The following is a 12,931-nucleotide window of genomic DNA, read 5'->3' as shown; positions in this document are numbered from 1 at the left end:
TTGCGCCAGCCGCTTCTCTGGTATGTGACGGGTACGCAGTACCAAGCCGCGCGTTAATTCATAAACGTATGGGCTTGTGCCCGCTGCGTGCTGCGTATGCGAGGAGTGCACACTGCCAGGCTCTGTGTTACGTCATAGGGGTATGGTGTCGCTCCGGGTACGCTATTCCCTTGTTTTTTTTTAATGTCTCAAAACTATATTTTAATAAGTTTAAAGTGTATTTGAGAGCAAGCGGTAATCTAAAATATTTGAAACATTTATATATTTTGAACTTTCTTTTACGGTTACATGGCAATCATGCTTGGTGCGTGATTGCCATGTAACCTTAAAAGAAAGCATTTGATTGGTTCATAACATTTCCCATTGTAACAGTTGGAGGATCCCACCCATTTTAGTCATTCTCACTACAGCGTTTGATGAGAAACACCCTTCTGATTAGAGAGCTTTTTTTGAAAAGTGTTTTGCTGTATACACATATCTTATACTACACACATCATGCAACAATCATCTTGATCAATATTCATGGTCTGTACAATAGCCTTCCACGTGTGATGGGCATGCATCTGAAACGTTACATCAAAAAACAAATGTGTATTACATGATGCCCCTGGTGTGTGTGTGTGTGTGCACATTATTGTGCTGCCTTTCGGCCTGGGTATTGGTGGCTCAAAGGGGCATCATCAGCCACAGGAAGAGTGCACATCCTAGATCACATGCGACAAACAGTAAAGAGTAATGTGTGGATTTGTGTTGCAGTATGCTCTGTTGTCAGGCTTTACCAGTATAGTAGTGTGTCATGTGTGAGACTTTCAGATTCACGTTTAACATGCATTGCTTGACTGTAATGAGCGTTATCACTGTGTATGACGTAGCCTCACTGCTGATCCTCCCTCCATCCGAGCACATTCACATGTTTGCGCTTCGCGATAGCAACACTTTCAATAATACCGCACACCATTGACATGCGTGTCTGCGCAAATCCACAAGCTTGACAACAACATGTGATGTTGGCCATTCAATGTTTTCAGACAGCATCTCATTAGTGATAGTTGCCGCCCTCCCGGTACGTGCTACATTAATATAAATTGCAGATTGTGCGACGTCTAGACTTCAACAGGGACACACACATAAGTACATTTCCTGGCCAGGCAGGAACTGAACAACGTCCAGGTCCCCAGAATAATTATTCACACCCCTACGCTGGCCTGGCGTACGCAAGCCCAGCCCTCTTTGCGTACCTATAAATAGCATAACAATGACGCCTTATGTCCCAGTTCTTCCACACTGCCTCAAATGATATGGCTGCATCCACCTCGCATATCACAATGCGCAATTAAAAAAGGGATCCATAAGGTTTACACCATCCTCGCAATCAAAATTCCATTTGAATTATGATCCCTGCTGGCCATCGTGTTTGGACACACAACAATGACAGCAGGTGAGCAGTGGGGCCTGGCTGCACAGGGGCTGCAATTGAGCGTGGTGCTGCAGGAGGGGTGGGGTGCATCAGCCTGGGTGCGTAGGTGAGTACAAGCGATATTGCCGTGCATAATGATGTGATCTCTGACCTCATTCAGTCACATCTCTGTCTCATTGACGTAAATAATTAATTTACTCTCTTAATTTCTATGCAGGTAAGTACTTAATCAATGATAACTCAATCAGAAGGAAAGAAAACAGAGTCCGTGGTGTTAGAGTTTCTAAGGGTTTTATTCCTCATAAAGGAATCAGGATATCATGTTCTGACCACCACAGGGGTGTCAGAAGGGATAGATGAGCGCGCTCTCGTTTATTGACAATACATAGCTTATATACTTGATTTACATCATAAGGTTCAATGTAAGAGGCGTAACAGCTGAGAGAAGACAAGATAACAGTATACACGTGGTACCAATACATCATCAAAAGGCGTAAACTAGGCGTGAACTAGAGGTGTGTGCTAGAAACGTCACTGATAGGTGACGCAAGTGGGTGGCACCAAGGGGTGGTGCTAACAGAATGTTGCAATGTCAGCAGAAATCGGAAGCTTGGATGCGCGCGCAGCTGCATGACGTGTGATTGACGGGGTGCAGGGGTCTTGACATTTACACTGACGGAAAGAGACAGAAGTCTGGCATGTTAGATCAACTTGTACTTCTATCATATCTGATATCTGATGTTTAGGAACTATACTATCTGGGCGGAAAGGTCTCTAGGGCAGAAGCTATTCTATGCTAACTGTGGATGCGTGTATAAGCACCTGAGTGTCTACATGTGAAGCGTGGGGGCACGGGGCCTTCCATGGAAGCATGGCAACGGAGGCTATGAATTACTTGCATTGAGACAGGTCGGCCCTTTTGGCTCTGCAGCTGGAGAGGATGTTTACAGGATCTAGTAGGCAGGAATGTATTCTCGGGGAGCGGAACAGATAACTCGAAGGTTATAGTCAGTCTTGGCAGAAAGCAGGCTTGAGCTGAGCGCGAGGGGCCGCGCTGAAAGTAGGACAGAGTTCACGAGTACAGAGGTAGCCTGGGCAGAGTCAGGAGCCACAAAAGAGGTTCAGATGGCAGGAATTCAGGGCCTACTCTTGCTAGAGCAGGAAAAAGTGAAAAGTGTACTACAAAAAGACGGTGGCATAGCATACTTAGGAACGGACTATATAATCCATTCATGGTGGATCTGAAAGAGGACAAGTTGACGTTGGACGCAAATGTATTTGCGTCTTCATAGCTGGCACAGGAGGGAAGTTACATGCACTTTAAGCTGGTACATGGAGTCGGTGGGGTACGCGTTAGGGAACACAACATGGCCAAAATTTAATTTTCCTCATTCCCTCCTTGTTCCCTACGGACCCTTCATGAAATATCGATCCTCATGAATCGATCAGTCTGTTCTTGTAACATCATTTGTTCTTCTTTCTTTCGGTTACGTTTTGAGTGAAAACTGGAATGTTCAATACAAGAAGTGGCACACAGTCCACAAATCGCTGGCCCACACTGTAGGCACAGGCAGCAACTGAATACTAGGACTAGGCCAATGCCTAGGAAGGATAGGATCTTCCATCCCCAAGCTGTTAACGTTGTCCAGAACCAACCGGACCAAGTCCAGGTGCCTGGATTCTGATGTATCTGATTTGCAATTTTATGAAGACGGGTGATAGCTTGATATACAGATGGTGCATTCTGAGGAATGAAAACACAGCAGCTTGACCCGATGACCTTACAGGCTCCACCTCTATCTGCCAAGATGACGTCAATTACAAGACGATTCTGAAGGACAACAACCCGCATAGCGGACTGCTCTTCTGTTAAGTTACCTAAGGCGGAGGTAGTTTCATTTACTACGGCTTCAAGTGTTCTAGTTAATCTGCGTATTAATTTACTATTCTGGACAGGGCCTAAAAAGAAAAAGAATCCTTTATTAAAATCAGTGTACTGTTCCCATGCCGTTTCTGTGTAGTCGACAAGGGGGGTATCTCTTCTGGGTCTATTCTTTACTAGATTGCTATTTCTATGGTAATCAGAAGGAGCTAGAAAAACAGGTGGCAGAAGGAATGCAATGTAACAGGTACCATCCCAATCTGGAGGTAGACGAATGTATGCGGTATGACCACAAACAAAGTAAGAATGACTGATAGCTTTGAAAGATGATTTTCCATCATCACTGAATTCGACCACAGTAGTGCATTTACTATGACCTAAGTGTACTGAACCTTTCTTCTTGATACATAATTCACCAGTGACTGGCAGTACTGACATAATAGGTAGAACTGGTGTGGCTTCGGATTCGACAGTAAGAATCATAAGGCTAATTGTATAATTACCTAATCCATATACTTCATTCTCTAGATCAGTTCCTATTCTAATGGGGAGTCCCTCCTTATCCGGGTAACAGACGTCTAGTAGGACCAAGTTCAGGTTTCCCCAAACCCAACCCCCATCGAAAACAGCAATGTCGGGATCTAAAGAATTAATTATCTTAAACCATGCTCCACAGGAGCCATTGTGAGTGAACGGATACGGAAAAAGAGGCAGGGCTCCCTTGTAATTCTGGTAGGGAGGGAGTCGGCCACATATCCAGCAATTTGTAGCATTGTTAGTTTGATGAGAATGATGTAACATACTAATGAATGTATTGTTGCGCAGCGCGAGTCTGTAGGAAAGCTCATGAGGAGGTAACTCACTAAAAGTGTGTTCAGCAGAGACATTGTAAGCAGATTGTTCACGCTTGAAAATAGGATAGTATATAGGTAACAAGATGCTAGCAATAATAATTAATATACTGAGAATAAACATAATTATTAGTGTCACTATGCAGTGACTACGAAGCGATTTGCAGTATGTTCTTTTCTTTTCCTCTCTCTCTCTAACTCGATCTAGGGGATACATGTCAGAAACTATTTAACCGATTCACCTAGGGGAGGACTTAAACAATTAAACTGTCTGACTTGCTAGATCGTAACTTCATACGGTATTGTTCTTGAGGAGTTTTTTCACGTTTGGATTCGGAAAAGTCTTTGTTATCAGAGTCTTTGGTGGGGGTGGGTGTGTCTTGTTCCGGTTTCAGTCCTGGGAATGTTTTGATATGGCTTAGGTGGACCCACCCCTTTCTTCCTTCCAATTTGACTGCGGTCTTTGTAGTAAGAAGAACGGTCTTTGGAGATTTCCAGCGGGGCTCCAACGGACTTTTCCTGTCGAAGTTTCGGACTAAAACAACATCTCCGGGGCGGACGTCATGCTCCTTCACATCGGTGTTGTCAGGGAAGGCTGCGGCAACCTGTGAACGACATGATTGGAGTGCAGACATCAAGGAGGCAAGGTAATCTGTCAACATATTAGAATCAACATCGGTTATCTTTTTAGGAATGGGCGTCCCCCACATATTCGGTGGTCTGCCAAAGACCACTTCGTACGGAGATAGCCCTGATCTCGAATGGGCAACCATTCTCATATAGAATAGTGCCACTGGCAGGGCGACTATCCAGTCGACCCCTTTGTCCTGACATATTTTGGCAAGGCGGATCTTTAATGTCTGATTATGCCTCTCAACAAGGCCTGCGGCTTCTGGATGTCGGACACAATGGAACTTCCACTGGTATCCTAGTAACAAGGAGACTTGCCTCATTAGTGCAGACGAGAATGGCTGACCGTTATCTGAGTACACGACACGAGGCAAGCCGTACCGTGGGAAAAATTCACGAACCAACTGTTTGGCAGTGGTCGGAGCAGTGTAATCTGGGACTGGGTATGCTTCGGTCCAGCGGGACAGAGCACAGACAACTACGAGAACATATTTAAATCCTCGACAACGGTCCATCTGGATATAATCCATCTGGAGGACTTCAAAAGGGTGATCGGGAGGATGAAATCCACCTTGCTCTACAGGGACGCTTTTACCTGGATTGAACTGACAACAGATCATGCAAGTACGCACTTTCTGTTTTGCGGCTGCTCGTAAGTGTTTATTGTTCCAGAGATTTTGCAAACTGTCTAGCATTGCTTTCTCTCCTAGGTGGGCAGGACTATGTGCTGTATTTATCATGACTTGAACCATAGAGTCAGGGAGAAACCATGTAGATTTTCCCTTCGTCATCCAACCTTGATCTGTCTGGATCCCTCCTAGTTCGGTCCATTTCTTTATTTCGTCTGCAGTAGCATGTGTCTGAATGTCAATAACATCTAGTGTGGGATCTCTGACTGTCATACAGTTTGTCGGATCCGTTATCTTTGTCGTGTCAGTTGTCCGAGTGTGAGTCAGTGCTGTATGTTTTGCTGTCTGATCTGCCAGGTCATTACCCTGGGAAACAGAATCTGTGGCTTTAGTATGTGCTTTACACTTCATGACTGAAATGGCTGAAGGCAGATGTATTGCTTCTAGCAGTGCTTGAATGAGAGGACCATGCTGTATCTTTGTACCATGAGAGGTCAGAAAACCTCGTTCTTGCCAGAGCATGCCGAAGTCGTGTACGACTCCGAACGCATAACGGGAATCTGTGTATATGTTAACATTTCTGTTCTTCGCTAGAATACAGGCTTGGGTCAGAGCGATGAGCTCTGCTGCTTGAGCAGACAGTGTATCAATACGATGTGTTTCTTTAACTTCAGTTTCAGTGGTCACTGCATATGCGGCCACTAACTCTCCTGTACTTGTTCTCATGCATGAACCATCCACATAAAGTGTCAGGTCTGGATTTGTCAATGGAACATCTGTTAAATCTCGTCTGGGCTTTGTTACTGCATTAATAATCTCTATACAATCATGTGGAGCTGGATCTGTCATGACTGTAGGTAACAATGTTGCTGGGTTCAAGATACTGCAGCGTCTGATTTCTATGTGTGGCTGGAATAATGTCAATTCGTAACCTGTCAGTCGTGCTATAGTCAAGTGTTGAGTCTGGGTTCTGTTCAACAGAACCTCTACAGAATGTGGAACCTGTACTGTTAACTGATGACCTAAAACAATTGAGTCGCTTTGTCTGATTGCTAACGCTGTTGCTGCTACTGACTTTAAACATGCAGGGAGTGCCTGTGCTACTGAATCCAATGTGCTTGAAAAATAAGCGCAAGGCTTATGTGAACCTGCTTGATCTTGAGTGAGGACAGACAATGCTGTACCGTCACGTTCTGTAACAAAGAGTGTAAACGGTTTGCTGTAACATGGTGTTGCTAAAACTGGTGCTTGGCATAAAGCTTTCTTTAATTCCTCAAAGGCTTGTGTGTGTTCCTGAGTCCAAGGGAGGACAGTCGAAGTCGCTGCCTCCTGTGTCGTTAGCTGGATGAGTGGTTTAGCTAGAAATGCATATTGAGGAATCCATTGTCTGCAGTACGAGGTGAGGCCTATGAAGGCCCGCACTTCCTTTTGCGTCTGGGGTCGTGGCATGTTTACAATTAACTGAATGCGATCGGGAGTGAGCTGTCTCCCCACTTTGGACAGCAAGTGACCCAAGTACACAACTTGCTGAACACAGAATTGTAGCTTCGAAGGAGACACCTTGTGTCCCTTGTCGGCTAGGAAATGCAAAACTATCAGAGATGCTTGTTCACATTCGGGTTCACTTCGTGCGGTGATCAGCAGATCATCGACGTACTGTAGTAAAGCTGTATTAACTGGCATTTGGATACAATCTAGTTGTCTTTTCAGTGCTTGACTATAGATGCTGGGGCTTTCTGTAAATCCTTGAGGTGCGCGGGAAAATTTGAAACTTCGTCCATTTAAACTGAATCCGAAGAGATATTGGCTCTCCGGGTCAATAGGTACACTGAAGAAGGCGTTCTTGAGATCAATTACAGTAAAGAACGTTGCTTCTGAATCAATAGCAGTTAACAGGGAGGAGATATCGGGGACCACAGGATACTGTGGTACAATGCATTTGTTCAGTTCTCGAAGATCAATCACCAGCCGGTATACTGGCGGTGCATTGCGGTCTGTACGTTTAAGAATTGGAATGATAGGTGAATTACAGATATTGGAGTCGGTCTCTACGACCACTCCTTGGGCAATAAGCTCTTCAATGATTTTCAGTAAAGCCACTGTAGCATCGGGTGGTAACTTGTATTGTCTGATTCTGGGTAAAACAACTCCTGTCTTGAGTGTAACACGGTATGGTGTGATATGCATACAACCTACATCAGCTGGGCCTTTTGCCCATAAGTGATCTGGTACATTTTTCAATCTGACATCAAAGTCACGTAGAACATAATGACCCTTGAAATCCCGTAGAAAGAGTCTGACTCCCTCCGGGGAACAGCAAATTATAGCTCCTAGAGCCTTCAGTGTTTTAATTCCTAACAGTTTTTCGGGACATGATTTCGTAAGTAACAAATCTGTAACACGAGATAATGGACCCACAGCTAGTGGTACTGGTTCTGATACTTCATTTACAATAGGCTGTCCTGAAAAACCAAGGGAAACATTCTGTGAGCCTGAGAGGGGTGCCCCTGGAACTTCATTATGACTTATAGTAGTGCGACTTGCCCCTGTGTCAATTAAAAACTTTCTGTCTTTTCCTAATACGTGACTATGTACATAAGGACCTTCTTGATCTACAGGAATTTCAATAAGAGGCAAATCACTTTCCCTCCCTAGGCTGTTTCATGTATAACGCTGATAATCTGGATATGCCGACTGGGCATACTGGTACATCTGTTGTGATACTTGTCGGGTTGCGGCAGTGGGCTGTGTCTGAGCATGCTGTGGCTGCGGTACTGCTACTGTCTGTACTGTATGGGACTGATCATGCATAGGCTGTGTATTCTGCATTGGCTGTTCGTTCTGTGAGGTCTGTTGATGACCCTGTTCATGTCTAGGCGGACGCGGTCTTTCTTTAGTTTTACCTGTCTCGATGTTATGTTTCAGGACTGGGCATTCATGTACATAGTGACCTGGCTGCTTGCAATAATTACATGTTCCTTTAACGGGAGCGGCAGAATGATTTGTCTGGGCCCCACCTTTTCTATGACCCTCGGCTGGAATCGTCTGAGCTACTAACATTTTCATTTTTGTGTCCTTCATACGTTTCTGTTCCTGATCTTGTTCTTCCCTAATTCTGTTCTGGTGATATTGTAACATTTGTAACATCTGTGATGGCGTATTTGCCTGCCAAGTACTTTCAACCTTGTACACTCTATTTTTAACTAGTGGTAGGGCGTTCTCTACTAATTTTGTTACAAACAGGTGTGGATATGACTCGCTACTAGTTTTTAGGCCACTATTGATAATGAAACATTTCTCGAATCTTGAATAAAAGTCACTAGTATCTTCATCTTGTTTCTGTTTGCAGGACGAGATTGCGTCCCAATCTTCCTTTCTAGTTGTCAATAATCTTGGCAGAACTTGTACTATTAAACCTGGTAATGCTCTAGTCAGATCCCCAAGGCCTAACCCTGGGACTCGTTTCTTTTCTTCGTCTTCTATTTCTGCCCATGCTATCTTTGACTCTCCCACTTCCCAATCCTTCTCCTTTAATTTCTCGTAAATGCCCGTGGGCAACAGTACTTTTAACATTTTCATAATATCATCATACGTGTAATCTCCCATCAGTAACATGTCTTTAAGCTCTCTGTGAAAACCTGCAGGGTCTTTATCATGGCACGGAACTAATTTCTTCATTTCTAATAGTTCTAACTTAGTCAGTGGTGTGTGAACATACACACGTTTCAGGGTATGATCCTCACCCATAACTGGATGTACTTCTCGTAAGGGATTCTGGCTTTCTATGCCACCACCGCATTGCATGTGGTACGTTTTTCTTTCTGGAGGCGGGGCGGGAACGTATTCAGAGCTTAAGAAGTTGTAATACTTACGTCGTTGCTCTAGAATTATCTGTATTAATTTGGTACTAAAACCTCTCCATCTATCCATGATTAGTGCTTCTAATGTTTCGTGTAAGGGACCTGGATCAGAATGATGGTTTCTGAACTTGATGAGGAGGTGCTGAATCATGTATACACCTGCTATTTTCTGCTCTTCCGGGGAAAGGTTCAAGAATGTCTGCACTAACGTGTCATCATTGTATATGTCTGGGTTTTCGGCCCACAACACGGCTGACCGGGCTAGTTCCTGTTCATCCATAGAATTGAGTACATGGTACCCTACTCAATCTCGAAGCCTTTTATCAGTTTCCTGGAACTGATGTTCTGAAGAATTCGGATTTGTTAAAGCAGAGAAAAGGACTCTCTTGCTCTCCGGACGGATGCCTTTCCTAAGGTAATTTCCCTTACCTACATACGCTATTATATCTGTAGACTTTCCTGATATTTCATCTTCGTCTTCCTCCTCGGAGGAAGTTTTATCATTTCCTTCCTGATGTGCAGTTAATACTGCCTTTCTGATTTTCTGGGACATACTGGCTATGCAAGTCCCCTTGTCATGTTTTGCGTCTGCTATACTTTGACCCCACTTGTTTAATGTGTCTAACTCACTTTGATCTGTCTCGGGCCTGTCTCGTTCTCTTATCACACAATTTATGAAAAATCGTAATATCTGTGCTTGGATGCCAACTTTCTGTTTATGCATGGCAGCTTTGACACTTTCGGGGTCCTTCCCTGTCCGTACGAACTTATATAGTCTGTCGAGAATTTCCTGCATTCCTCCATAGCATAGCAAGTTATCGGTGGCAGATCTCAATCGGAGTGATGCTAATACCATTAGATCGTCTTTTCCGGGTACTGGATCATATCTACAAACTGACATCCTATCTTTGAATGCGTCAAGCCGGGCTGAGTAGGGAGACTGGAAAGTATTCTGCGTGTCCCTTAAATGCAATCTGTGTGTCGGTGGCGGGGTCTGTAGACCCGCTGTCGCACCTCCTGAGGCGGATGCTTGGGCATTATCTCTCCGCGGAGTCTGTATCTGGACTTGAATTTGTCGTTTAGTAAGATCAGGTAGTACTGGTTTCGGTAGATCCGTCTTGAGTGGGGGAAGTGGCGGAGCTGGCGGAACAGGGGAGGTCTGTCGCGGTACCGGCGGAACTGGATCTGGGGGCGTAGTGCCACCCCCATCCCTGTCAGTAGGCAGGGCACGAACAGGCAGATTGGTGTAAGCTGGTGCTACATCCTCTAGATATGAATTCAGGAATATGTCTTTAGTAGTTTTATGCATTACTTTAGTTGGAACTAATGGTGTCGGTAAGTTTTTCGGTATTTCTGATTCAGTTTCAGATGTGCCATCTGCTACGAGATACATACCGTTTACAAGATTATTTCGGGCACGGTCTATTTGTTCTGTTTTTACTCGGATCCCTTCAGTAACTAATTCGTTTTCTCGTTCTTTATCTGATTCTTTAAGTCTGTCTTCTCTACGGAGTGCTTTGTCAGCACGCTTACGTGATTCCTTACGCCAAAACTCTATGGCGTCCTTCTGAGATTGTCTGGCTTTCTTTTTCCATAATGCTTCTTCTACCCTCATGATGCACTCGGCATCCCACGTTCCGGTAACAGGCCATCTGTGTCTTTCGTCTAGGTGCTTGGTGTAATCGGCCCATAAATCTAGATATAATATGGCATCTATGCCGTGTTTTTGATACATAAAATTGCCTGGAGTGTCCCTAGGGGGGATAGGAATTTCTTCCTCTAGTAACCCTTTCCTAGTTCCGATCTGTTTTAACTTGCTGAGGAACGGCATCCTGCTTACTTATTACTGAACGCTAGATCTTTATTCCTTGATACGAGTTGCTAGTTGATACAAGAAATACAATAATACACAATAAAACAGTCGCATTCATACCACAACATTAATCACATAAAAACATTAAAGACATACTACCTACCCCCTATACTGAATGTACCGCTCAACGGTACGGATACACTGGTATAACAGTGCAGAAATTCGAAATGCTTGATATACTGCTAAACAGTACAGATACACTGCCTAAAAACAGTGCAGACCGGACTTGCGTACCCAAACCCGTCTAGATACGACCCAGCAATGGTACTCACCGGGAAGCACGGAAACAGAAGGCCTCGGAAAACTCGACTGGACTCGACTCGGAACTTCGGAAAACTTCGGAATACTTCGGAAAACTTCGGAAAACTGGTGGGCCTCTTCACACCTCGGACCTTGCTTCTTTCGGCTGGGCTCTGGTCGGGATCCTCCGCACTCCTCACCGCCTCGTCTGGGCACTGATCGCAGTCTTCGTCACCTCCGTGGGTCAGAGGGGGATGCAGGAAATCCTGCCAGTACACGTGTGGTCCGTCTAACTGATGGCAGGGGACACGGATTGCAACGCACCTACCGGCGCGTGAGGTGGGGGAGGGGTCCCTGTTCGGGCGCCAAAATGACGTAAATAATTAATTTACTCTCTTAATTTCTATGCAGGTAAGTACTTAATCAATGATAACTCAATCAGAAGGAAAGAAAACAGAGTCCGTGGTGTTAGAGTTTCTAAGGGTTTTATTCCTCATAAAGGAATCAGGATATCATGTTCTGACCACCACAGGGGTGTCAGAAGGGATAGATGAGCGCGCTCTCGTTTATTGACAATACATAGCTTATATACTTGATTTACATCATAAGGTTCAATGTAAGAGGCGTAACAGCTGAGAGAAGACAAGATAACAGTATACACGTGGTACCAATACATCATCAAAAGGCGTAAACTAGGCGTGAACTAGAGGTGTGTGCTAGAAACGTCACTGATAGGTGACGCAAGTGGGTGGCACCAAGGGGTGGTGCTAACAGAATGTTGCAATGTCAGCAGAAATCGGAAGCTTGGATGCGCGCGCAGCTGCATGACGTGTGATTGACGGGGTGCAGGGGTCTTGACATTTACACTGACGGAAAGAGACAGAAGTCTGGCATGTTAGATCAACTTGTACTTCTATCATATCTGATATCTGATGTTTAGGAACTATACTATCTGGGCGGAAAGGTCTCTAGGGCAGAAGCTATTCTATGCTAACTGTGGATGCGTGTATAAGCGCCTGTGTGTCTACATGTGAAGCGTGGGGGCACGGGGCCTTCCATGGAAGCATGGCAACGGAGGCTATGAATTACTTGCATTGAGACAGGTCGGCCCTTTTGGCTCTGCAGCTGGAGAGGATGTTTACAGGATCTAGTAGGCAGGAATGTATTCTCGGGGAGCGGAACAGATAACTCGAAGGTTATAGTCAGTCTTGGCAGAAAGCAGGCTTGAGCTGAGCGCGAGGGGCCGCGCTGAAAGTAGGACAGAGTTCACGAGTACAGAGGTAGCCTGGGCAGAGTCAGGAGCCACAAAAGAGGTTCAGATGGCAGGAATTCAGGGCCTACTCTTGCTAGAGCAGGAAAAAGTGAAAAGTGTACTACAAAAAGACGGTGGCATAGCATACTTAGGAACGGACTATATAATCCATTCATGGTGGATCTGAAAGAGGACAAGTTGACGTTGGACGCAAATGTATTTGCGTCTTCATAGCTGGCACAGGAGGGAAGTTACATGCACTTTAAGCTGGTACATGGAGTCGGTGGGGTACGCGTT

This window comes from Lissotriton vulgaris, chromosome 6, assembly GCF_964263255.1.
Source record: "Lissotriton vulgaris chromosome 6, aLisVul1.2, whole genome shotgun sequence".
Taxonomy (NCBI): Eukaryota; Metazoa; Chordata; class Amphibia; order Caudata; family Salamandridae; genus Lissotriton; species Lissotriton vulgaris.
This window is presented reverse-complemented; position numbering follows the sequence as displayed.